Source organism: Amphiprion ocellaris, chromosome 23 (genome assembly GCF_022539595.1).
Source record: "Amphiprion ocellaris isolate individual 3 ecotype Okinawa chromosome 23, ASM2253959v1, whole genome shotgun sequence".
In the NCBI taxonomy this organism is placed as follows: domain Eukaryota; kingdom Metazoa; phylum Chordata; class Actinopteri; family Pomacentridae; genus Amphiprion; species Amphiprion ocellaris.
In genome coordinates, this window is record NC_072788.1 from 5,683,225 (window position 1) to 5,709,075 (window position 25,851).

At 40.5% G+C, this 25,851-nt stretch overlaps 1 protein-coding gene across 2 annotated transcripts in view; it reads left to right on the forward strand.

Annotated features, from left to right (window-relative positions):
- The window catches only part of nlgn2a (neuroligin 2a), a 210,581-nt gene that overhangs the window by 17,627 nt on the left and 167,103 nt on the right, over window positions 1-25,851 (forward strand). The gene's annotated exons all lie outside the window — the stretch shown is intronic.

Sequence of the window (25,851 nt, forward strand, 5' to 3'; positions counted from 1 at the left end):
CGAAGGGGAAATATGTGAGATGAGAGGCAAGAGAGAGGAGTTATTCCTGGACCAGCGTGACAGCAAAGAGGGGGGGAAAAAGATAAATAAGGGAGGGATGAAAGAAGAAGGTGACGTGCATATGAGCAGAAAAGGAGAGCCACAGGGGGAAATGCGAGAAAGAAGAGAATACGGCGACAGAGAGAAAAGGCTGATGAAAACACCGAACAGGTCATTATTTTGTCAACCTCTGTCCCCTCCTGATTGATCCAGCGATGCGGCTCGCCTACACACAGATGCAAACACACACACGAGGGCAATAGACGTTGAACCTGCATTGATTTGATTGGGGTCCTGTCTGGTCCTGTGCTGGCTTGTTGTTTACGAGATCTGTGTGCAGCACGTCCACACACACACACACACACACGCACGCACGCACACACACACACACACACACAACCTGGTTTACTGCCTGACTCCAGCATTGCCCTTGAGTGCGGCTCCACTGCAAACACACAACCTTCCATCGGCCATACTGAATCTATAAATTTAGAGCTCTTATTTGGCAAAACAGACAAATAAGAGATCCTAATAGAACTATAAACCATTGGAAAAAATAAACAGGGGATTATAGATATGTTTTATGGGATCACCTATAGTGTGTAAGCATGGCAGAGTCACTGCTATAAAACTCTTTGTTAACTATATACAGAAGCCGTTTCATTGAAATGAGGCATAAAATCATTGTGTGTGTCAATGTTAGTCATGGGACAGGTAGCAGTCAATTCTTTTGCTGTTAATACAATAACATTCACCCAGAGCAACCATTAAGAATTCCCTGCAGCTCAGAAAATACTGCAGATGTAATGATTAGTGGCATTAAGCTTGGCTCTTTGGAGATTTGTTGGGCTGGGTGTTGTTTAAATCAGCAGTATTTTTTTTGTCTTTGTTGTCTGCAAAAGAACCTTTTGCAAGATCATCTCAATCTGTTGTGTGCATAAGAGTAGTAAGATAGGATGCATGGGTACGAGCTGTTTGACAAATGGTTTATAAAATCAGAAGGGCACACTGAAGCTAAGTTTGACTTTAATTGGAGTTGGCAGCACCTCTCTCAGATATACCCAGCAGGTAATCTGTACAGCTTGCATTTGTTTTTTTTTTGTATGCAAATGTAGTAAAAAGGTACAGTAACCAAGTCAGAAGTGATGAAATTATGTGTTTCTCTGATGATTTTCCAAAGAAATTCAAGCATGAGTAGGACTTAGGTGAGCTTAATAGTAGGAGAACGTAGAGAAAATTCAAGTCAGATAGTAAAAGTCAGTGAGTGATTATGTTGTATTTAAGGAGACTGCAAACATCACTGCGACTGAATATAATTACAGTCAGACTGATTTAATCATTATACTCAGCTTTCCACTTTCTCTGAAATCGTGAGGTCTGCTGAAAATATTTTACTACACTTTGAGCTTTAAATCCATTAAGCATTTGGCTAAAAAATTAAATTGCTAAATGTCACTAATGTTTTCTGAAACTATAGGGAGAGAATTATTTAAAAACTCGTTTTGTCTTTTTTTTCTGAGGACATCTTGGGTAGTATTTGGGAGCAATGCTGTGTTGCCAAAGCTAATGTAAAATCTACTGGATCTTAATTGTAAAATATGGGGGTTTCAAGGTAAATAATAATACAATAATATGTAGGCTCAATATAGTGTTATCACTCCTTTTAATGGTGGTGGAGCCTCCAATATACAGTATTGCAGATTTGTAAATATACATATTTATTCATATTAACATATTTGAAGGCTGTAGGGGTCAGTAGACATTCAACCAGTATTGTAGTATTTATGGACTCATTTTGGACAAATTTCATTTTGACTTGTTTTTTTACTCTGTTTACTTGCGTTTTCAATATGTGTTTGAGATTTACTGGACTTTTACTGTTGTGACATAACACTGCTGACACATGTTGAGTCTGAACTTGACCAAAATTCATGTGACAATCGGTCATTAATCTTCTTTTCTGGTGACTTTCCTGTGTTAAATGGGGAGCTACCGGCTAGCATTTTGCTGTATTTCTTTAAAATAGAGAAAGAGAGTACTGTGTGTAGCAGGTAACCTTGTATAGGTGTGCAAAGAAACCTCCTTTGCACTCTGTTTATCTTCAGAAGCCTGTCGAAATGGACAGTAGCCGGAGCAGACGGGCTCTGCTGTGCCAGGACATGATGTTTGCTGTCAAGTGAAATGGTGCTAGATAACAGAGAGAGAAAAAGAAGATGTGTCAGATGTCAGGCTAGTGATAGTATGCACGTTAAAGTTTGTTGCACACACATGCACATGTGTATGAGTGCTAACAGCTCTAACATGGAAATCCAAATGTCACCTGCTAGTCCACTGACTGCCAAGAAAAATGCTTTTATCAGCCCCCTATCTCCCTCTCCTGATTTTCTGGAAAAATGACAAGGCTTAATTTGTCTCTAAATTATTCCCCCTGGCCCGAGCTTGCCAGCCAGTTGTGAATTTGTTATTCTTTGTCCACAGAGGCTGAGGTAGGAGAGAAGGGCCAGACCAGTCGATAGGGTGCTGATGATGCTGGTGAGCATCAGCCAGTAGGTTTCATACAACTGGTCTTATTACTTCCAACCAGCTGATACCTAAAGGACCACATGGTCGGCCACTTCTGGGGGGCTCTGTGGGCACAAAACAATCAGTTTGCTCCAGGTTGAGATTGACTAGAGAATTATAGGCGTGAATAAGTGGTGCTGAGGTGCCGCACACAATGTAGACACAAAAAGATTCCTGCAAGCAGCTTCTGAATATTAAATGACAGGAGGTACGTGTCCATTCTCCCACCCTACGCTCAACAAGTCCAGTTTAGTATCAGATGTGATGTTGTGTCAGATCCACAATTCCCCTCTGTGACAAACTATTTGGATTTATTTTTTTAACCTACTAATTTCCCAGAAGAAATTTCAGAGCCAAACTTTTTAAGAGAAGAGAATTTGTAATATAGGTGAATTAAATTGCTTTTGGAATAGCTTCTCTCTTTTTTTTTTAACATAAAATGTATCAACACATTTAATCGAGAGACAAACTATAGTGGGATTGAAGTGCAACAGCAAATGTTGCAAACTGAGAAGGTAATGTAAATGTTATCAACAAATAAATGGAGACATCAAGTGGAGTGCATGTACAGAAAGGGAAAGGCCACATTGAATGCATTTAGAGAGTGCTTCACCTTGTGCTAAAGTGTTAGATATTGAACGTGGAGCTCATTCCTGATGGCACTGCACTGCTGTTTATTATACTGATGGTGGGGAAAACTACTGCGGGGAAGGGTGTTTTGATGTCAGTGTAGGGAAGCAGCAGCTTGAATGTACTGTTGGTTCTTACTGTCAGGTCTTTAAGCACAGTATAGTTTTTTATTTGGACAGTCTCGTACAGCTCAGCATCACTGGAAGCCTGGAAATTTCGCACTGCTGTGTCCTGAGAAAACTCAACTTTTTGGGAATTTATTTGACTCCTTACCTTAAAAATTGCCTTAACTATCTCCTGAATTATCTCCAGATTCTGGTGCATTATGTCAGGTGGTCCTGCTGATTTGTTTCACTTGACGATCAGTAATAATATGTTTTTTTTCAATGCTGCAAAGCTAATTGTGTGTCTGCTCTATTAGAGTAATTGGCCTGCGTTCTTTGTTTATGAGCTTTGGATGAAGTGACTCCATCGTGTCATTGTCACTGCGCCGCCTGGGAGACCAAATGCTGGTCGCTCCAACAGTTACTGCATAATCAATCACAGAGCTTGGGAATGGAGAGAACTCTGGTCAAAACGTGTGCAAAATTTCCTTCCTTGAATCTTCCCCGCAGCATCCATTTGCATGCGTTTGACTGCAACATTTTGGACGACTGATTAAAAATGAGCCAGATAAAACAAATGTCTCAAAATTGCAGTGTGGCGACTGGGGTGCTCTCATGGTGGCTCAAATGGAACTTGCTTTGCCAGTCTCTTCATTAACTGAAGCAGAGCTCTGCAGTGCTCAGCTCTGGCAACACTCTCAGAGAGATGCTGGGAGACTCTGGAGACTTTGTGAACACACACATGCGAGACACACAGATTCAGGCACATGTACAAACGCAAGGCCTCAAAAATGTAAACGTGCATCAGACGTACCTACATAGAGGCCAGTGCAAATACTACACTCTCCAAAACATACACACACACACTCGCACACTCTTACTCTGCACTCGACGGCAAAACCTGTCAGCCCACAAGTGGTTGAGGAAAAAGTGCGAGAGGCTTGGAGTCAAGATGGCCCCGGTTGATTAGGAAGTAGGAGGCGTTTTCCTCCTTGTGTAAAGATAATAATGACAACTCTAGCAGCCCCTCGGCCACAGCAAAACCGAGGTTGAGGACCTGTGGAGAGGAGACGGAGTGGCTGGTGGGTGGAGGTTCGGCTCTTCAGGTTGAAGGGCGCTCAGCAATACTAGTGGTAAACTTATTGTTAAACAAGCTCTAGGTTGTCTGTGGTTGTATTGGGAAAAGTGAGAGAACAGAAGGGTTGACAGTGGTGATTTGATGTATGTGAATGGTCAAGTAGTAGTAGTGCTTCTGAGTGTGTTTTGGGCCCCTGTATGCTCCATGCTATACTGTATCATCTTGTCATGTAGTAAACGCTAGTGTGCACACATAACATAAAGTAATGAAAGTAATTTAAAGGAGGCACTCCGCTGATTATGCACAAGTTCAGTTTACTCATTATGGAGAGTACTACTCAGCTTGTGAAAGTAGCTGTATAATGTCTTGCGTGATGGCGATGTCATGAAGGTCAATGTCTCTGCTGCACTGGTTTAAACCCCTTTGTCAAGTTTCATGTGTGCAATATGAGAATTGCTTGGGGTAGTAAACATTTGATCATGCTGTTGTTTTTGTGGGTGAACTTAAAACAGCCTTCATAGCTGTTGATGGTCATCAGGGGCAGACTCGTATCAGAAAGCTGCCTGGGAATTTGCTGTCAAGAAGCCCTGATTTGATTCACCAAATTCTGTTAGTCGATCAATGAATCCTTCATAAGAAAATCTAAAATGATAAAACCAGTTTTCCAAGGTTTTCACCCCAAGGTTCACATAAAGAACCCAATAACTCAAAGTTGGATTAATGAAACAGTCACCTGACACCTAATTTGCCTGAATAACCTGCTCATATTTTCAGAATTAATTTAAATATTATAACATACTTGCCATTCATTCTATTTCCAGTAATGCAACAAGGAGTAACTTGAATGAAGTCCAACCTGGTCATGAATGATGTATTGTGCTCTAATTTACTTCACAGTCACACAATAACATTCAATAGTGCGCCTCTAATTGGATCTGTGCTGGCTCCTGCTCTTTCCTCCTCCTCCATCCTTTCCCTTTCTTGTTCAGAGCCATGTTCACTTGTTTGTTTATTTTTATTGCTGGGCTGGCTAGCAAATATTCTATACCTTAGAGGCTATAATATGAAAATTAATTGATGAGAAGTCTTGAAGAAAATAATCAAATATTAATGTTTATTTTGCCCACTTACAGTCAGAGTTGATGACTATTTTTTTTAACACTTTAGAGAACTTGCTACACAAGTCTGACAGTTACACCTTGAAAACTGTCAGACCTGCTGCTGGTCTCACCTGAGGGTTAAACTGAAACATGACAAGACAGCTGCTAACTCTTCTCTGATGTCTCTGCTCCACTGTCTTCATCATTACCTGCAAATTGCTACAGTAATTTTGTTATATTTTAGCACAATTTGCAGCATTTAAAGAGTGTTAGATATATTTAACCAATACTAAATACTAACTTCTTGCTTGTAAGACTTTGAGTTGTGATAGCAACTGCTGCCTGCTAATATGGATTTCAGCAGCCGTCTTACTCCAGCTAAGATGACCTACTGAAAAGGCATACAGGCTATTAATACCAGGGTTAGGAAAGAAATACTGCTGTGAAAATTCCCAGTCCACACTTGATCGTTATCCATACCAGAACACTTCAGTTCTTAGTTTTGCTTACGAAGCTGTGATTCACTCAGTCGTTTCTGTGCAAAAGGCATAAATAAACACCTAACATATTTGAATCACAGAAGAACATATTGATGTGGGCAGTATTTGAGAGGTTTGAACCCAGCTTACCTGAAGACAACTACGTATGTAATATGCAATGATACCATTAATATTTACTAGGAGCTCAGCACAAAATGTCACACCACTCCTCCATGTCTCTCCCCTCTCATGACAAGCAGCATCTTCCTCCTCCCCTCTGGATGACTCTCTCATATTGCCAGCTCTCTTTCTCCCCCATGGCTTCCATTTTTCCTGACTCGGCATCTCCCAGCCAGATATTACCAATAGTGTCCGTGTCAGAGCGCAGTGTGGGAGTGAGATAAGCAGATATTAGCCGGACTTGCCATCAACAAAAGGATCCGGGGGGGACGGGGTGTTGCCAGGCTTGGCTGGGCATGAGTAGGCACTGAAGGGCACATACTAGTGAGGAGAACCGCTTCTGCCAACAAAGGTTAGGGAGGAAATTGATTATATGTCATAGTGGGACTACAGTAATTTCATTAAAAAAACAATATCTGTAATCACGCATATGCAAATATAATCAGACTTGAAAGAAAATGATTAAAATCCCTCTCCAGGCATTCATTAAACTCTGAAAATCTCGTCTCGTTTCATCAAAGTTACGTATTTAGAAGTTTTTTCCTCTGAAAATAATCCCTTTATGCCCTAAATTGGATTCGAAGTAACTCTGCAATATTGCCTTCTTTAGAATGTGCAGATTTATGAAGTTATTGTCCCTCTTTCCATCTACCCCACTTCTGCTCACAACCGGTCGAGCACACCAGCTCACCTGTGATTCAAACATTGTAAAACTGACAACACACAGTGTTAAGTTGTAATATTGGAGTAACATAGCTATACATGTTCAGTGAAAATAATAGTAGACCAAGCACAGAACTTTGTGGCACCTCTGGTTGTTAAATGGAGGTCTTTTTGAGACCATCAGTGCAGATTGCTAGCGTTTTCTAAGACAAATATGTATGGACGCTTTTCTGAGTAAGACCCTACAAACATAACAGCTTAGATTGTTTAGTTTAATGCAGCAATCAGCAGCATTGCCTTGTTAAGATCAAAAGGACAAATTCTTCTTCTAAAGATAGTGGATTTGCCTGTGCAGGTTTGAGAATATCATTTTCGACAAAGACAGATGGGATTGACACATTATTGTTTTGCAGACTTGCGTAGACTGAAGTGAATCAGTACTTAAAGTTTTCATATTTATTCCAGATGCTATATATGAGTGTGTGTGCGTATCTGTCACAGGCTAATCCATGTTCATGCTATAATGATTGCTGAGTGGCTAACTAAGATTGAGATGAGATTTGCAGGTCCGTACAAGCTGTTCATTTAAAAGAGCCATGATAAGAAGTACTTGCTGTAGTACGGTATCCATGTAACATTCATTACTCATCCTAGAGTCAGCACTGTAGGATGAAAGAGACTCAGAGCTGTGGTCAGCTGGCAGGGAGCCTCTGTGAGTGGCATTGTGTTGCTCTGCAGCTCCTTCATCACTTCTATCCTTCCATCTCTGCCTGTCCTCAATCACCTCTCTGCCTCACCCGCTGCTCTTTCTCCCACCTCTGCGTTTTGAGGGTTGCATGCTCAAACCAAAAATTCTCAAATTGAGGGGCTGATTATTCCAGTAAGACTATTGACTCATCAGCCATGACGCACACGCACACCACAATGTTAAATAGACAAAGTGACTCACAGATATGCACACATCAAATACAAACAGACAGAAACACACACAGCGGTGACACAAACGTATAGAGGAGGTTGCACAAAGACCACTGTCTCACACACACACACACACACACACACACACACACACACACACACACACACGTTTAATTTAAATCACCACTGCACCCACGTACGTCCCAACACTCCACTTTTAATAGACCTCTGCCTCTTTATGGCTTTCTGCCTCCTAAACCCATCAATCCTCTCCTCTCTTTCTCTCTTCCTCTGCCCTCTCTCTCTCTTTTTTCTATGTCTCTCTGTCATATCTGATTGGAGCTGTGACGCAACCTCCCTCTCTCATCCAGGGCCTGCCTTTGCCTGCTTTATCCCCCTCCTTTTCCTGACCGACTGCAATCATTCTGTCTTTTTGTTTTACCCCAGTTCCGTTTTCGTCCCCCTTGTTCTTTATGCTGCCTCTCTCCTCTCGCTACCAATTGCTATCCGCTTGCTCCCTCTCTGTTTTCCCTTTTTTTTTTCACTCTGCCGCTAAGAAGGCTGGAGCCAATGCAGCAATGCATGTGGAGAGGGATTAGACAAAAAAGAGAGAGAAGAGGAGAGAGATGAGCGGAAAGTGAGTCAGAGAAAGAGACCAAGGACAGCAAACAGAAGGAGACAGATCGACTCAGAGGCTGTAAATGAGTTTTGAGGAGGGATGGATGGACGGATTGAACAAGAACAGATGCTGCACGACTCATGGAGCAATAACAATATTGACTTGTATCAGATCTCTGCTGATTAAATATCTACATCTATCTGTTTGTCTTTTTCGCAATTTAATCTTGCAACCTTTTGCTAATCATGTAAGTAATAGATACATATATTGCCGCAGTCCAGACAAATTGGTTGTAAGTGTAGAAATATGTTACTGTGATGTGTGATGACACCAGAAATTATATGCACATTTAAAATTGGGTTACAACCAACAATCATTATAGATTAGTTGTTTTGTCTATTACATGTCAGAAAACATTCAGAAACAGTCCAGCACAGCTTCCCAGAGCCCAAGGTGACATCTTCAAATGTCCATGTTTGTCCAATCAATTAAAAAAAACTTCTGGAATATTGAATTTACAATGGTAAAACAGAAGCAACAACAAAGCACAGTTGATGTTTGGTGTTTTTGCTCCAAAAATGCATGAATAATCACCTAATCATTTCAGCTCTAATCAAAGGAAGTGGAATTTGCTAGATTTGGTTGTGGTTAGTTGCTGCTAATATGTGAAAATTCACGTTTTATGCAAGAATTGGTGACTATTTAGAGAATAAATAACATGTTTGTCTTGACTGAATGGAAATTTAAATGCACAATTTCTCAACCGTTTTGGTGCATCAGACATAACTGATGGTCTAGTGTGCTCAGTAGCATATGGTGGCTAATGTTAGCTATTATTATAAAACTCTACACAGCCAGTGCTGTGTAAGTGACAATAAGTGCCTCTTCTACTTATGCCACATTTGAGCTGTAACCATGTTGTTTTTGGACCAGCTAAATAGATTTGCTTTGAAGTTAAATAACTTCCCTCATATTAGTTACGTATTCAGAAAATAACAGACATATTTACTGATATTTAAGTGAAAATATTTGAACAGAAACCGTTCATTACTATGCCATCACAAAGTGTAACAAGTTATAGAGCAGTGCAGTGTCTCACCCCGTTGAACACATCCAAAATTAGCTGTGAGCAAATAAAACAGAGTAAATGAGAGGGGAAAGCATGGTGCGGTGGCGCTCCAGATAGCCAGTGTTGGCTGGCTCAGGTGGCGTAGATGGCAGGGGTCCTGGGTTAGGAATCAGCAGAGCCTGACCAATACATCGGCACACCTGCACCCTGCCTCCCACGTCCCACCTCCTCTAAACAACTCCCACACCAGTAATCACACAGCTCTTCGGCGCTCTTCACCACAGCCCTCCCTCCTCTTGTTTTCTCTTTCAGACCATCAGGCACTTTGTAAACCCTCACCTCACCTCACCCCCCCCCTTCCTCCTCCCAACCTCGCTATCTTCCCCCAGCTGTCCATTACCTGCAAAGCAAGTTGAAACAGTCCACTTTACACTGCATAGCACTGTGGTCTCAAATAAAGTGAACTTTATTTGACCTTGGAAGAGAAAAGAGAAAGAAAAAAGTGAAATCTCCATCTATAAATTTCACGCTTCCAAATTAGAAAACCAATCTGAATGATGACTCTTTAACTTCACCACCAGTGATGTGATACAGTCTTGGTCCCAGATGGGCTGAGTGAAGATTGATATGCTTGATTATGAAATTATTAGTCCAGAATCTGTACCAAACATTTCTGATGCAAGGTTGAATATGACTGGGGAACTCCCTCTTTTTTATGTTTTATATTACTCTCATCCTGCTCATCCTCTGTTTATAGCAAATGTCACAAGAGCATTTAAAATGTATAGCAAATAGAAAATGAGATGTTAGCAATGCTAGCATGTATGGATGGCACTGCCAAGTCAAGCCACTGTTACTTGTGTAGCACATTTAAAAAAACAGCCACTGAATCAAAGTGCTTTCCAATGGTACACATTTATCAGATACTTTTCATGTCAAGAGTACATATTAATTATTGTATAAATTTGCCTAACTAATTTAAACATAAAGGTTAAAACTCTGCAATATTATAATGCAAATTTACCTATCTAATTTAAATATTAGAGTGACGGTACAATATTATATATATAATACAAACTCACCTGACGCTGAACCAACAATATCAAATACCATATGACCCGACTAATTTAAACATTGCAGTTAATACAGTTAATAACAGAATGGTTCCAAGGATTCTATGCAGGTCAGAACTGGAGAGCTGAGCAAATGTTATCATGCTGCGACATTAAACTATGATCTTTAATAGGGTAGGCATTATATGTGCTAATCTCCAGCGTTTAGAACATATAATCGCATGTTCTTAGTGTGGTCATTGTGAACATGTTAGCATACTGATATTAATGTTTCGCTTTAAGCACCACCGGCCTGAAGGATGTTTGCCAGTACTTTAACGTGATACTGCATTTGCTGTCTTCAACTGCTGCTTAGCAGAAAGACATTCTTGAAGGACGTGTTGCTGTGGGATACTACTTGACCATTTTAGAACTCATGAACCCAGGCCGTAGCCTCCATTAGACCAGGAGCAGTTGTGAATAAGTGGCTTGGGCAGGTTGGTGGAGAGGGAATACAGTTTGGAGTACTGTGTTACAAAAGCTGCCTGTCAAGCTAAATCACTCCATCTTTCTTGGACTCTTTATGAGACACTTGGATACACACTCCATGTACACACACAAACAAAAGGGTGTTGAGATGAGCTGAGAGGTCTTGGTAATACCTGTGTGCACAGGAGTGTTTCAGTGGTAAGAGGAGCCCTCCTCAGTATATTAAAGGGATGGACAGAGGTGAAAAAGAGAGTAGGAGGAGGAGGGGGGAGGTAGAACCTAAAAATAGCTCAGAATCGCCAGCCTTTCTCAAAACAGGCTTTTGCGAAGTCACATTTGCCCCGAGCAAAAGATTTGAAGTCTCCTGGAATAATAGATTCACCATGCGCTCTTTTCTTTCACAGCTTGGCTTTCTGCCTGACTACAAAGAGCTGCAGTAAAGGGAGGGGAGGAAACAGACAATGTTTGTCCACTTAGACACAAATGTTTCTGCTCAGCTCTTGAAACCCTGGAATGCGTCTTGTCATATTGACAGCATCATTTTGACTTTAATGAACACAAATGCTCTCTGAGGATTTTAAAAAGATTTTTCGAGTATCCATTTTCCCCTTCTTGTCAGTATCATCCAAAAACCTTCAACTCCAAGGCCCCAGACTGTTTTTGCTGACTGTTATCCTGGTTGATACAGTTTGTTATAGAACATTTTTGAATGACAAATTATGCTTCACAATTGATTTAGGTGGAATTCAGACAGGTAAAAAGAAATTAAGTTTCTTAAGGCACAGTGGGTTTAGCAAGGACACGCTGTCTGGTTTATTATTGGCAATATTAAAGAATAGAGTCACAATCCTTGCGTGAGCCACAGTTACATGTGAAAATGAAATACCCACCATGTGGTGAAATTTAAAAACACAGAAAAATTCAGAAAAAGAAAAAACTAACTTGTTCTGTATTAACTCCTCTAAGCAAATTGTCTAGCTGCCCCATTTGTGAGGACAGAGGTCGGGATCAACTGCAGCAAAAGCACCCTGGAGTTAGGGATACAGCGGATTGCTCAAGGACAATCCAGCAGATATTCAGAGATGTGGGTCGTGGAAGGTTAAGGAACATCCTGCTGGCTAAATAATTGATATTAAGAACTTTAAATGAGCATTTTGAGGCAGAAAAGTTACTTGAGTCCTTGGTTAAAAAACAGCCATTAAATTTCGCATAGATTCTCATAGTTCTCAGATGTTTCCTCCTAATGACTTTGGTAATTGTCTGACCTTTCCGCCTCCTTTAGGTTGACATTTGTGTTTTTGAGTGAAATGTCTTGACAAGTATGGAGGACTAAAAGTGCCAAAATTAAATAAATAAATACATCATTAAATAATTAATTAAATATGTCATTAATTAATTAAAATTGGAATTAAATATTTCATTAATTAATTAAAATTGGAATTAAATATGTCATTAATTAATTAAAATTGGAATTAAATACATAAATGTGTTATTAAATATGTCATTAATTTATTAAAATACCAATTCATTTTAAGTAAAAAACATATTTCATTATTTCACTATTTAATTAATTATTTCATGGTCCTTGTGTTGCAGTGGATCATGAATTTATTTTATCTGTCAACCTCGCCCGTCAAAGTCGGTGGGCGGATCCTAACACCTGATTGGTTACCCTGCACATCAAGTCAAGGCAAATCGATTCCAGATAATGGATTGACGCAGAGCTTGTGAACACATTCCGATACACTGGGTGGCGCTATTCACCTCTACGTTGGTTTGGATACTCAATAAAACAAAACTTTATTAGCAACCGCTAAAGACTCGGTCCTCTTTCCCAAATGTTGATACATGCGGTGCAAGACAAATTTTCCTTTAGCATTTCCTTTAGCATCTACTCGGCGCGCCACGGCTCGTCTCGGTTTAGTTGTTTTTCCATTACATTGAGAACCACCTCATCGTGGGTGGAGTCGTCATAGCACGGCGGTCCGAAAGTCCCTTACCGTCATTTCTGTGCGACACAAACGCAATGCAACAATGTACATGGAGGCGATAGTACACCTGCTGCTCGGTCTGTGGCTTTCTGTCAGATTCAGAGTAATAGAAGAGTCGGAGAAAGCTGAGAGCGGCGAGTCGAAACACTGAGGAGACACACAGGAGAGTTTGGGAGGCGATGCAGCAGTATCAAGCCGAAGACAAGAGGATATGAACTAGACGACATATGAGGGTAAGCTAATGCTAGTTCGCTAGCTATCGTGTATCAGTCCTGTGAACGACCCTGTAATGGCTGCAGTTTATCGCTGTTAGGTATTAAAATATGTGTGCTGTGTATGTGTTTCAGATGCTGTCTGATGAGACTTCATGGGATTTACCTGAAGCAGCAGCACATGAGCCTGCAGTAGCACAAGGTGTAGAGGAGGAGGGCAGAGATGTACAGGATGCACTGATGCACTACGTGTCATGCAAAGTTATTCTTCTTGTTATACTTCTGTTTTTCTGTCCCCGGACCGCTATTGTTTTCTTTAATGCAATTCTGACAATAAACTTTTGTAGATGTGTCTATGCTATTGTTTGTTTGTGAAGGTTAGCAAGATTAAATAAAAAATTAAACGCCAAAACATTAAAACAGCTGTTTTAAGAAAATTACAGTTTGATAAATCAGTATTGCTTTGGTGTAATTCAGTCACCGGAATTATGAACCATAAAGGAGTTTGTGTTAAAACATGTTAAATCCCATTAAACACAAATACATTATTAGGGAATATAGAATTGTTTGGTTCAGACTGTTGACTCTTTTTCTACCAGTGTCTTAACAGACAAAATGAGAAGTTGTGATGCAGTCACATAAGTCACAAAATAGTTTATTAGTCAGCAGCAAAATCAAAACTATTTACAATGTGCAAAGTACAAACTGTGGTGGGCCTCTCCTACAGTGGAGGGCTAAAAGTAAAACTATATACAACTACAGGTGCTGGTCATATAATTAGAATATCATGAAAAAAGTTGTTCATTATTTCAGTAATTCCATTGAAAAAGTGAAACTTGTATATTATACTCATTCATTACACAGAGACTGATATATTTCAAATGTTTATTTCTCTTAACTTTGATTATACCTGAATACTAACAAAAATCTCAAATTTGGTATCTCTGAAAATTAGAATATTGTAGAAAGGTTCAATATTGAAGACACCTCTAATCAGCTAATTAACTCACAACACCTGCAAAGGCCTTTAAATGGTCTCTCAGTCTAGTTCTGTAGGCTACACAATCATGGGGAAGACTACTGACCTGACAGTTGTCCAAAAGACGAGCTTTTTCATGATATTCTAATTATATGACCAGCATTTGTAAATCTCAAGTCTATGGGAGGTGGACTCGCTCACACTCGCCGGCTGCCCACTGCCTACCCAGCTACCCCAGCTGCCCCAGCACACCCAGCACTGCCTGCCCCAGCTGCCCCAGCACACCCAGGAATGACTGGTTGAAGGCAGTATTCTGGGCCATCTCCTCCCGCTGCAAGGCCGCTTCATTCTCTCTTGCCTCGCTGAGGAGCAACCAGATGTTCTCATCATGCTGGGCATGACTCCACTCCTCCTCAGCCTGCATCTCCACAAGTACGCTAGGAAGGTCCAATTTTCTGTTGCCCCTTTTCCTCTTGCCTAGACCAAAGACAGAAAAGTGATCAGAGTCAGCTTTAATGGCCAAGTAAGTACACAATATACACGGAATTTGGTTTCGGCTGTTGGTGTCATCCTAGGAATATGGAAGAGAATAATAAAAAATAAACAATAGAAAGAGGAACAGGGAGGAAAAAGAAATAGTAAAATAGAACACAATATAAACAGAAATGTACAGCTAGACTGGAATGTATGAACACATTAGCAAAATGGTAATTGCTATAAACACAGTAGTGGTGATTTTTGTGTACAGGGCTCTGTAGTCCAAATGTCCAGGGTGAGTGGGGTCTCTGATGATGTTTTCTGCAGTCCGTACTATGGGCTGTAGTCTGTTTCTGTCCTGCTGTGTGGTTGATCCAGAGGTGCACAGGACAGATCGGATGACTGCAGTGTAGAACTGGATCAACAGCTCCTGTGGCAGGCCATGTCTCCTCAGCTGTTGTAGGAAATACATCCTCTGCTGAGCCTTTTTCAGGAGGTCCTGAGAGATTGTAGTCCCCAGGAGCTAGAAGGACTCCACAGCTATGATGTGATGTGTTTAGCCACCCGTCCATCCATTTTCAATCATGATCATGTCTTTGATACTTTAATAAACTTCTGGCACTCTTCGCTTTAACCAAAGCACAAGCAGTAACTCCTCCACCACAAACAAAAACGACGTGGTGTGAACTTCATTTCATCCTGTGCACATTTTGGAGTTGCTAAGAAGAGCTATGTTTTCTCATTTTATGTATATTTTCATTCAGTTTCACAGCTACCTAGTGACTATAAGAAGAATGGTTGCAATACTACACTGCACCAGAACGTAAATTAATTAGAGTGACTTACTTGTTAAGTCAATGGAAAATAAATGCAGCTGCATGTGTTCTGTTTATGTGTCACTGCAGCTACATGTAACTTTCATCAGGCGTTCCTGAGCTGGCTGCTGCACAGTTTGCATTTACACCTGCCTCAATTCTTGGTCGTTGGTCTCACTGTTCTGATCATGCTTGCAGGCATTTACACCTGTAGTAATAATAATAATAATGCGAAAATCAACCATGCTCTCTGTTTACCGTGTCTTACCGGTGATAAGACGTTGCTGTGACGTGCTGGTGTCGGTGTCCGAGCTGGTGCTGGAGAGGAGACAGGGCAGCCGGGGGCTCCGCGACGGAGGTGGAGTAGGCTTCGCATGTGGAAAGGGATTCTTGAACAGAAATAAACACTCACTCTAAGTACAAGAAAAACACGGCATGCTGACTGAAGTATTAGCTTCTGAGAGCTAAACGTTAGAAACAGCAGCACGAAATACAAGCAGAGCACGGAGTTAGCGCCGATGGCTAACTAGCTATCTTATTGTCTGCTACAGGAGACAACGACGTTACTTTCTAAAAATACTTGTTTGCTTAAAAGAAGCTTGCCACCAATGGAATAAATGATGTATAAGTTTCTTGAAGTCACAAAACACTCACCGTCCTCGAACGTCTCCAACAATGAAGCGGCTGAGTCTCCCTCCTGTTGCTCGCCGGTGCGGTGCCAGTAAATAGCGTCCATTAAACCTCTTCCAACACCTCCTGGTTGACCCACGCCGGCCGTTGTGGTCCTGGGTGGACCGATAGTCACTTTTGAGCTTTTTCAGCTTCTCCCTACACTGCTTCTGTTCTCTTTATATACAGTCTACTGTATATGTGAGCGGCCATCCGCTCAGAGACCTCCTGATAAACTTTCTCCGTCCAGCTCTCTCTGTATTCTTTGATCCACCACCAAAGACAAAGTCTCGACCTCTTCATTCACCCACGGTACAGGTCTGGCTGTCACATTAAAATTATGAAGAACAGAGAGTTTCGTGAAGAGCAATGCACACCGTCGCTGTTTACAGTCATTTTTTAATGCAGGATTTTGTTTTCGTGCTGAAGTTGCTCTGTGTCGTCACTCCCTGCCCAATCAGTGGCCTGCACTATGTAAACGCCACATTATCGGCTCATCTCAGCTCGCTGGGAACCTCAGCCGAGAAGGTGCTGAAAATTAGTCCGTATGGAAACGCTCGCAAACAAAGATGAGACGAGCCGTACCGTGCCGAGTAGATGCTTGTGGAATCGCGGCTAAACAAAGACGAGCGGAGCCGTGCCGCGCCGAGTAGGTCCTAAAGGAAAAGCGCTCGACACTCCGAGCATCGCTGCAATTTGACAGGCTGGTAATCCACAAAGAACGTGATGTTCCAGAACTTCCCTCGGTATGCCAAACGCCCTGGTCCCTGTGTGTGCTCCTGTTGCACCCTGGTACCAGAAAACCGGCGGAGTACTTCCTCTAAATTTGCAGTCACTCTACGGTCAACATCTTGGTCGGAAAGTGCGGAAATAACTTCAACAACTTCAATAAATTCCTCTGCTTTACACGCTACATGCTCGCGGTCAGCAGGTCCTGCTTCCACATACTCTGCAAGGTCTAAAATATCTCTCACCAACTCTCTAGAAAGTTCACAGCGACTCTCCCTCTACACAGCCTCCATGTTTAGAAAGACTTCTACTTCCGGTTTCAAGGCAGACAAAAGCAGTGGATTAGACTTGATTCACGTTAGTCCCGCCCACGGACTTTGACGGGCGAGGTTGACAGATAAAATTAATTCATGATCCACTGCAACACAAGGACCATGAAATAATTAATTAAATCGTGAAATAATGAAATATGTTTTTTACTTAAAATAATTGTTATTTTAATAAATTAATGACATATTTAATAACACATTTATGTATTTAATTCCAATTTTAATTAATTAATGACATATTTAATTCCAATTTTAACTAATTAATGACATATTTAATTATTTAATGATATATTTATTTAATAACACATTTAAGTATTTAATTCCAATTTTAATTAATTAATGACATATTTAATTCCAATTTTAATTAATTAATGAAATATTTAATTCCAATTTTAATTAATTAATGACATATTTAATTAATTATTTAATGATGTATTTATTTATTTAATTTTGGCACTTTTAGTCCTCCATAGACAAGGTGTTAGGTGGGTTGCAATGTAATTTCATCTAGATATTTATGTTTCCCCTGCGGATAAATGGTAATGGTAATGTCAACCGTTCATCTAGCAGCAGCATCAGGTCAAAAGCCTAAGTTAGCAACAGAAAAACCACTATAAAGGTGGTGACAAAGACGAACTCTACACCTGCTTAGAATCTGCATTTAAGTCCAGTCATTAAGAACGTGTTAGGAGGCTGGCTGTAACATTTAGCTTGAACCACCGCTGTGCCTAAGTGGATCCTCACAGAGTTACTAGTGGCAGTACATTACAGTTAGTGTTGTTATTATAATGACAGGCCAGCAAAGATACAGTATAAATACCAATTAAGAGACACTCACTGAATGTTATCATATGTTGAATTCCTGTATCCATCCATCCATCCATCCATCCATCCATCCATATGTAGCATCAAAAACTGTCGTCACTGACTAGAAGAGCATGTGTTGCCAGGAAACATAATCTGATTGGGCATTCTGTCAGGCAGCAGTGAAACCTTCTGGGTCCACAGAGGCATGGTGATGGCATGAGTCTGTCCACATAGATGCTGGGCCAAAGGTCACTGCTACTAGCATACAGATGCAACCATGCTGGGTGACTTTGCATATTAAACACACACAGTGATGGTGGTTTAAGTGATGCTGATATTAAGTGGTATTACACTTAATAAAATCCTTACTGTAACCTTAACTTAACCCCAATTAAGAAGCGTTGAACCTGTTTATTACTCAGTACAGCTGAAGTAAAATTAGGGTCAGCAAATCTGAAATGAAGCACTCACAAAAATGAGGCCTATGGCAGAAAACATACACGTATTCCACACGAACCCCTGCATACAAACATTGGCATAATTACCTGCTTAACTCGTGCTCAATAAACAAACAGACACATTCTCTTTCTGTCCCTTGACTCCAATTCCCCTCAATCCCCAAAGCAGCCAGTGAGTTCGTGCTTCGGTAACAAAAGCAAAATCAAAGTGTTGTGTGAAATATGGTTGGGATTCGTTATTAGGTGAAGGCTTTGTTTTCCCTGGCACGCAAGCAGACTGAGGGATTTAAGCCTCCCTATTGGAGAGCATACAGATTAGCCAAAAGGGAAGCAGTCGTCGTCACCTCATGCTGCTTTCAAGTTTGTTGCATGGTCGACTCTGAGCTGGCCATGTATGGAGAGGAATGGATAAACATTATATGGTATATCCATGATGTCTGGTGGGGTGAGAAACAATGGGAAGAAAAACGCACAAAAAAAGTACAACGCAATATTTGACCACTGACTGTGCAAAAACCTGTCAAGCATTTGTTGGAAAGAAGATAGTCAAGTATAATGAAGCTTGGGTGAAGACTATTGGGAAATATATATTATCCTTTTTAATATTCAGTCATGTGGCTTTTAATTCAAACAAGGATAAAGGGAAAATAAAACCTCCGCCATTGTTGCTGTCATTATCCTCTCCCAGTTCACTTCACTTGATTGGTCAGCTGGAGATGAAAGGGAATTACTCATGCATGCTAATGTGGATGAAAGATGCTTTTTGAGACTTCCGTCTCTATTTTTATACTGCATGTACAGTATTTGTGCAAATACAGTATGTGGGAGGGAAAAAAGGTACCCCAAGCTCAAGGGCATATGACTAGGGACATGTTGAACATACATTTAAACATGCTAAGTGCTAGCCTGATAGCTCATGTGCATGAACACACATATACACAATATAAACGCATGCACTCAGGATGGCTTTTGTGAGGGCAAGGCTGTGCTGTCCTGTCATCTTTTATTCAGGACAGCTCTATATGTCTATTTTCAGCTCTGCAGTACTCTGTATAGATGAGCTGCTCTCTAGCAAAGGTATTTAGGAGAATGGGATCATTTCAGCAAAACGTTCTCCTTCACTGCCCCTTTCACTCTCACACACATAGACTCTACCTCAGTGCTCACATGCATTCTCTGTAAATTACGCATCATTGTAGCTGCTCTGCATATTCATAATGGTGGCATGTGCCAAAGCTGTGGCAGCATTCCACGTGTAACAGCAGGGTGACACAATCATTTAAATACTGCTCTGCACCCTGCTGTTGGACTGCAACAATTTACTGTGTATACAGTAGACATGCAGCATCTATTTAATGTCATAGATAGGCTTTCAGAGAAGGAGAACAGAGTGCAAAGGGAGAATGGAGGAGCTCACCAGTGGTAGAGCACAGATAGAGGGAAGGCGGAGAAGCAGTAGGAAACTCAGGTTAGAAGGTTTTGTGGAAGGATCCACAGCCCTTGTGGTGGCCTCGTTGACTCAGGGGTGAAAGCTGGAATAATTAAAGCCATTCTTCGGGTCTCTGTCATCATTACATTGGTGCACATATTAAATATTCAATGAGACATTTTGGCCAGGCGTGTAAGGGAGCAGGCAAAAGGGCAACTTTGCGGGAGGACATGCCAGTTGCCAACAAAGATATGCAAACACATGCTTGTGTGTGTGTTCAGAGGGTAAATTTTAGTATGAATATGCACTTACATACCTGCAAGATTGAATCTTGCATGGATTTTGCTAATATTGCTAATGCTGTGAATTTGACCCTGGTAGTCCATAAAATTTAATTAGACATCAACAAAAATACACAATGTAGCAGGAAATTGCTTGATAAGGATCATACCTGCTTTAATTTAAAAAAAAAGAAGACTAATGGACCTTCTCTGTGCACAAACGTGCATAGAAAAACATATGATCGTAGGCTCTAAAATCTACCCTCACATCTGAATCTCTCTTGACTGCCTACAGCTGCTCAGGAAACACGGCACCTTTTCAGAGGTTTCAGGGAAGCGGACAAAAGTCAACATCGTTATGCAACAAGTGTGTTTGGTTGATGTGGTATGCATGTCAGAGGGCCTTGTTTAGCTGTGTTCTCTGTTTACTGAGGGCACTGTGTGTAGGTGTATCTACGTGTGGGCATGATTTGTACCAGCATTAGTTCTTTTGGCTTAACATGCTAAAAAGGAACAGAACACACACACACACCTACACTCACACAGCTACACTCACACAACTGCAGAGGGGAAATGGAGATTGCTCGGGCGCCTGTCCAGTTGCCCTGCTTAGAAGAAACTGCCCGTTAGCCTTGGTAACACAACAATATGGCTGTGTTGCTTGACCATGTCATGTTTTCTCGCAGACCGCCTGTTTCCGACCAGATGCTGAATGGATCCAGATCAGTGGCGCAGCGAGCCACTTCGGTACCAAGCTCATGATAAATGTGCAGATTGCTGACAGGCCACAGATTCTGCTTGTTTTTTTTTCACCCATTGTGTTCGCAGTTCATAGAAATTCACTGTCAAACAAGATGAATGAACAGTACATATTGAATCTTATCATCTCAGTAGGTGATGAAACTTGTAATTAGCCCACTAAATGAGTGATTCCTTTTCACTGCTCTAACACACTAAATGTGTATAGATGAAGCAGTGCATGTTAGGTTAATTTGAGACCAGAAGAAAAACAACGCAAACACATATATACTCTGTAACTGCAACAAATTTGTGTTTAACAAGTCGGTCAGGCCTTGGACTAATTTAATTTGGTTTAGTTTTAAGAATAGTGCAGCAGTGGCTTGCTCCTTATTAAAATCTCTTGAAACGGCTTGATTTACTTTGTACTTGAAAATACTTTGCTTATATGAGTTAATTGCTTTTGTAGGTAATATCAAGTATAACCTGATTCTCTTACAAATTGTTTCATTAGGTACATTGATTTCTGTTGAAGATTTACAATTGAGGACCTGTGAAATGCACAATTTAATCCCTTACAATTTGTTCATGTCAGGCAAATGACTATAATTAAATTATGCAGTGCAATAACTGCAGTTTTTCCTGAAATTAAGACAGTCCCACTTTCTTAGGAGAACAAATGGAAGGGTATTGTTTCCCATTCATACATTTAAGTTCAGCTTTCCCTTGTGAGGTCTATGATAGACATATAAAAGACGGTTATATCAAAGAGAAAGCTTCCATGTGCTTATACATGCACTTATAGTATAGAATAGAAATTATACAAATATCTGTTTAATGTCAGATGATTCCAAATTGTATCTTCTTACAGTAATTGCATTACTTCTAAGTTGATCAATATGGTATTACATTTATGTAACGTTAAAACTGCTTTAGATTTCCTAGATTGAAAATGCAGAAAGCACTGAGTCTTTTGTTTGTTGATCTTTATTTTTGATGACAGACTAAGACCTCCTTGACATGGAGGATACTGGTATTGTGCAATTTCTGGAGAGATGTCATTCTTCAGAGACGATTTCTTTTCAGTTGCTCTTTGCTATGGGGCTTGTGTTCCTCAGTTGTTCCCTTTAGAATACCTCAAAGGTGTTCTATTAGATTCAAGACAGGTGACATACTTGGCCTTGGACTTGTGTGATTTTGGCAGTGTGCTTTGGATCGTTCTCATGTCGTAAAATTACTCTTCTGCCAAGTTTCTGGAGACCGGGAGTCATCTATTTGTCAGTATTTTTGGTAAATATACAAGCATTCTCGCTGTCATCTATAAATGTCATCTCTTCAACACCTTCTGCACCCAGGCAGCCCTATATAATGACACTCTCAACTCCGTTCTTCACTGTCAGGACTATGCATTTACTGTCGTAGTCCTAGCCGGGTTTATGGCAAATATGCGTAATCTCATCTGAGCTGAACAAATTTATGAATGTGCACCCAGTAATAATCAGACAGTTTTGTGCCAATGGGTAATTAAAATTTTTTAAATTACCTATAAGAGAGAATATTCTACTTTTCATGTTTGAAATAATGCAGTTTTTGAGAGATGATACAATTTGGAATCATTTGACATTCAAGTGACATTGCACTGTATATATGTTTTACCTCTGCTTTATTTATTTTAGTTAGACATCGACAATGACAATAAAAGTTTTAAAAACAAGTTGGGGGTATAGTTGTACCTTACCTGCCCAATTGAGAGTCAGTGCACAGGCCCACACAATGCTATTTTCTAAAGGTTATGTCCTCCCTTTTCTTTTTCTCTTTGATTTAGTGACATTTTGTCTGCGTATGTACCCTTTTTCCAAACTTGATGGTGAAAGGAAGCTGATGTCACAAGCTACAGTACCGCTTATAAGTTTGCGTATGTCTAGTGGGCCTGAGTCCAAGCTGTTTGGAAACCTCACCCTCTCTGACTCAGACATGTTGGCACACTGCTGTGAAGAGTAAGCACAGTAATGAAGGAGAGGACAAATTTCACACTGTTTTCTCCATCAATCCTCTTTGTAACAACACGCCTGCTGCTTGTGGCTGATGTATTGTTACTGTACATTGTGCAGTGGAGCTCCATTTGTCTCAATCACTAGATTCTTCTATTATCATTCCAGCTCAGTTACTTTTGGGAATGTCACCAAGCATAACAAATGAATAATACGGCACGTATTCATTACGCAAATAAAATGTGAGATGTGCACATGCCAAGTCTGTATTTTATAAATGGCCTTTTGACTGTGTTTAAAGAGACCAATGGTGCGTTTAGCTGAGGAATAATCACAAGCATCAATACTGGCACTGAGACTAATGGCCAATGGACATCAACAAACAAATGTAGCAGTGCATTAATTGGGCAGCTTTACTATTGAAAACTGTCTGCTACTCAAGAGGGGAAAACTTCAGTTGAAAGGTTAATTTAAAGAGCATGTTGAACACAGCACAATGTAGAAGACTAAGTAACAATAAATCAGTACCAATGAGTACAAATTGTGCTCTGTTTGTGCCTTAAATTCCCCAAACTGGATTCAGAACTTCTAATAACACCAGCATGCCATCGCTGCAGCCCACTTGCACAACGTAAGACACACTGAGGTCCTCAATTTTTTCCAATCAGGCGGTCTCCACTGCCTCCCCTTCCCCAGTCAATAGTCCCAAACTGGATTGACGGCTGTTTATTGCATGCTTCTTTATAGCCCGAGGCATGAGTGAGTGAGTTTGCTTCTCCGCAGGGAGAGGGAAAACAGTACAAGATTACACGCTAGTGTTCCACTCCTGGGCCGGCCTCAATCACAGCCAGCCTCAATCTAATAAACACATGTCTTTATTGATCTCATCCACACTCCTGCATGTCTTTCTTTTTTCGTTCATACCTCCCTCTTCTTCAGTTACAGGACCTGTAAACACAGCATTCCCATGATACTGTATTTGATCTTAATATTATCAAGACAGCATGAAAAAAACCCTCCGTCTTTAGCCCTTTGAAATGAGTGTATGATGTCAATGCTCAGGAACATACTTAAACATCTGCATCATCAAGAGCTGGTGGATCAGACTTTGGTCATTCGAATAGACGTTTTTGCACTGCAGCCTTTTATCAGTGATATAGGAATAAGTTATTTTTAATGGACTTTATGTTGGCTAATCAAATTCATCTGAACTAAAAAAGCTTCATCTGTTTATTCCTGTGTAGCTACTAGTTTAATAATGATCGACTTGGCGAAAGGGGAGCAGAGGCAGCAATTTTGAGCAACAACATTATTTCTTTTTATTTAATTTGAGTTTAATAATTTAACTGTGTCAGTTTATTTATAATTCCTGCTGTATAGTATAATACCTACAGTAAGTGCTGTGAAAATAGCTAAAATTGGATTTATTCAAGAGAAAAATGCGTTTTGTGTTTTAGAAGCCTTTAGTGAATCATTGATCATTAATGGAGCACTGATTAAAGGCTCAAGAGTTCACCATGCATTTGTCAGGATGGTTGCCATGGCTACCACAGCACACAAGCATCCTTTTTAGGTGGAAAATTGGGGTTGAGGTGTGTGTGTGATAGTGAGTGTGTGATGTCTGGTTCTGATCAGGTGCAGTGGAGGAGATTGCGGTCAGTTGCTTTGGCATTGTGGGTCTGCTGAACCTCAACGACAGGGAAGCAGAAGAGGATGGAGGGGAAGAAGGGGAACTAGGAGAGGTGGAGGTGCGAGTCATAGGGGTTGACAGAGGAACAGAGAATGATGAAAGCGGTCAGAGCGATTTAAAGCTACAATACACTACAAGGTAGTCAGCAAATAGGGTAGTAGGACATAAAACTCCAAGAAATTAGAGGGGATGAGGCACCGAGAAGACACCGATACAGGAAGTAAAATCTGAAGAGCATGTTACTCTGGTCATGTTTTGCTTTTAAATGACACCAACAGAAAATACACACACTTAACACACTAAGGTGAATATAATTATGTGATTTAATTTTGGGATAAACTCAAAAATTGATATGGAAATCTCAATTAAGATAAGGGTGCTCTCACACACAAGTCCTTGCATTTACCCAGCCATAGCTCTCCCACATGACTGCACACATTCCTAATAGTCCATCCACTTCACATCCAGGTTGTGAGACGTTTCCCTCCTGCTTTCCTGCAATTTGCCACTTTACCGTTCTCTGTCTCATTTTACAAACCCATCTCACAGATATTACATCGCCATACAACAAAACTATTTTTTTCATTTACATTTTGGAAGAAGCATATGTTAATTTTGAAACAAACTTATTTTTTCTCCAAAACAATGGCACAAAGTGCACGTGAAGCCTTGATTATTCTGCAAACGCTAACACATACTTGAGAGTTGGGTTAGTAGTAAGGACTAGTGTCAGGAGTCCAAAGAGGCAAAACTGCTACATCTGCTATGACATATTTCATTAAATTGTGAACCATTAGTGCATATTTTCCCCCAAAAATGTGCAAAGCATGCAACTACCATGCATGCAAATTTGGATTCTGTCTGGTAAATTCCACATGCTTTGACATCAAAACCAAGCAAATTGCTCTGCAAGGTCATGCTGTGTAAAAATAGATGGGATTATATATTGGAAATGGCAACCATTTTGGTGGCTGCCATGCAGGCTAATTCTGGGGCTTGTATGACAAAATGAAGGATTCTTCTGATATTTGCAAGTAATTACCCTAATTGGTGAAAGAAGTCTTGCGTACCCAAAGATGGAGAAAGTAAAATACCATCAAACAGAAGTTAGCAACAGGATTTTCGCCCAGTGGATGGTGTTTTCATCTTCTGTGACCACTATTGTCAACTTTTTTTTTTTCTTTTGGTAAAAAAATTGCTGCTTTGTAAAGTTTAGACAATGTCACACTTTGGTTGACCGTATTTTTTATAAGCATGGTTAGGTTTAGGCACTG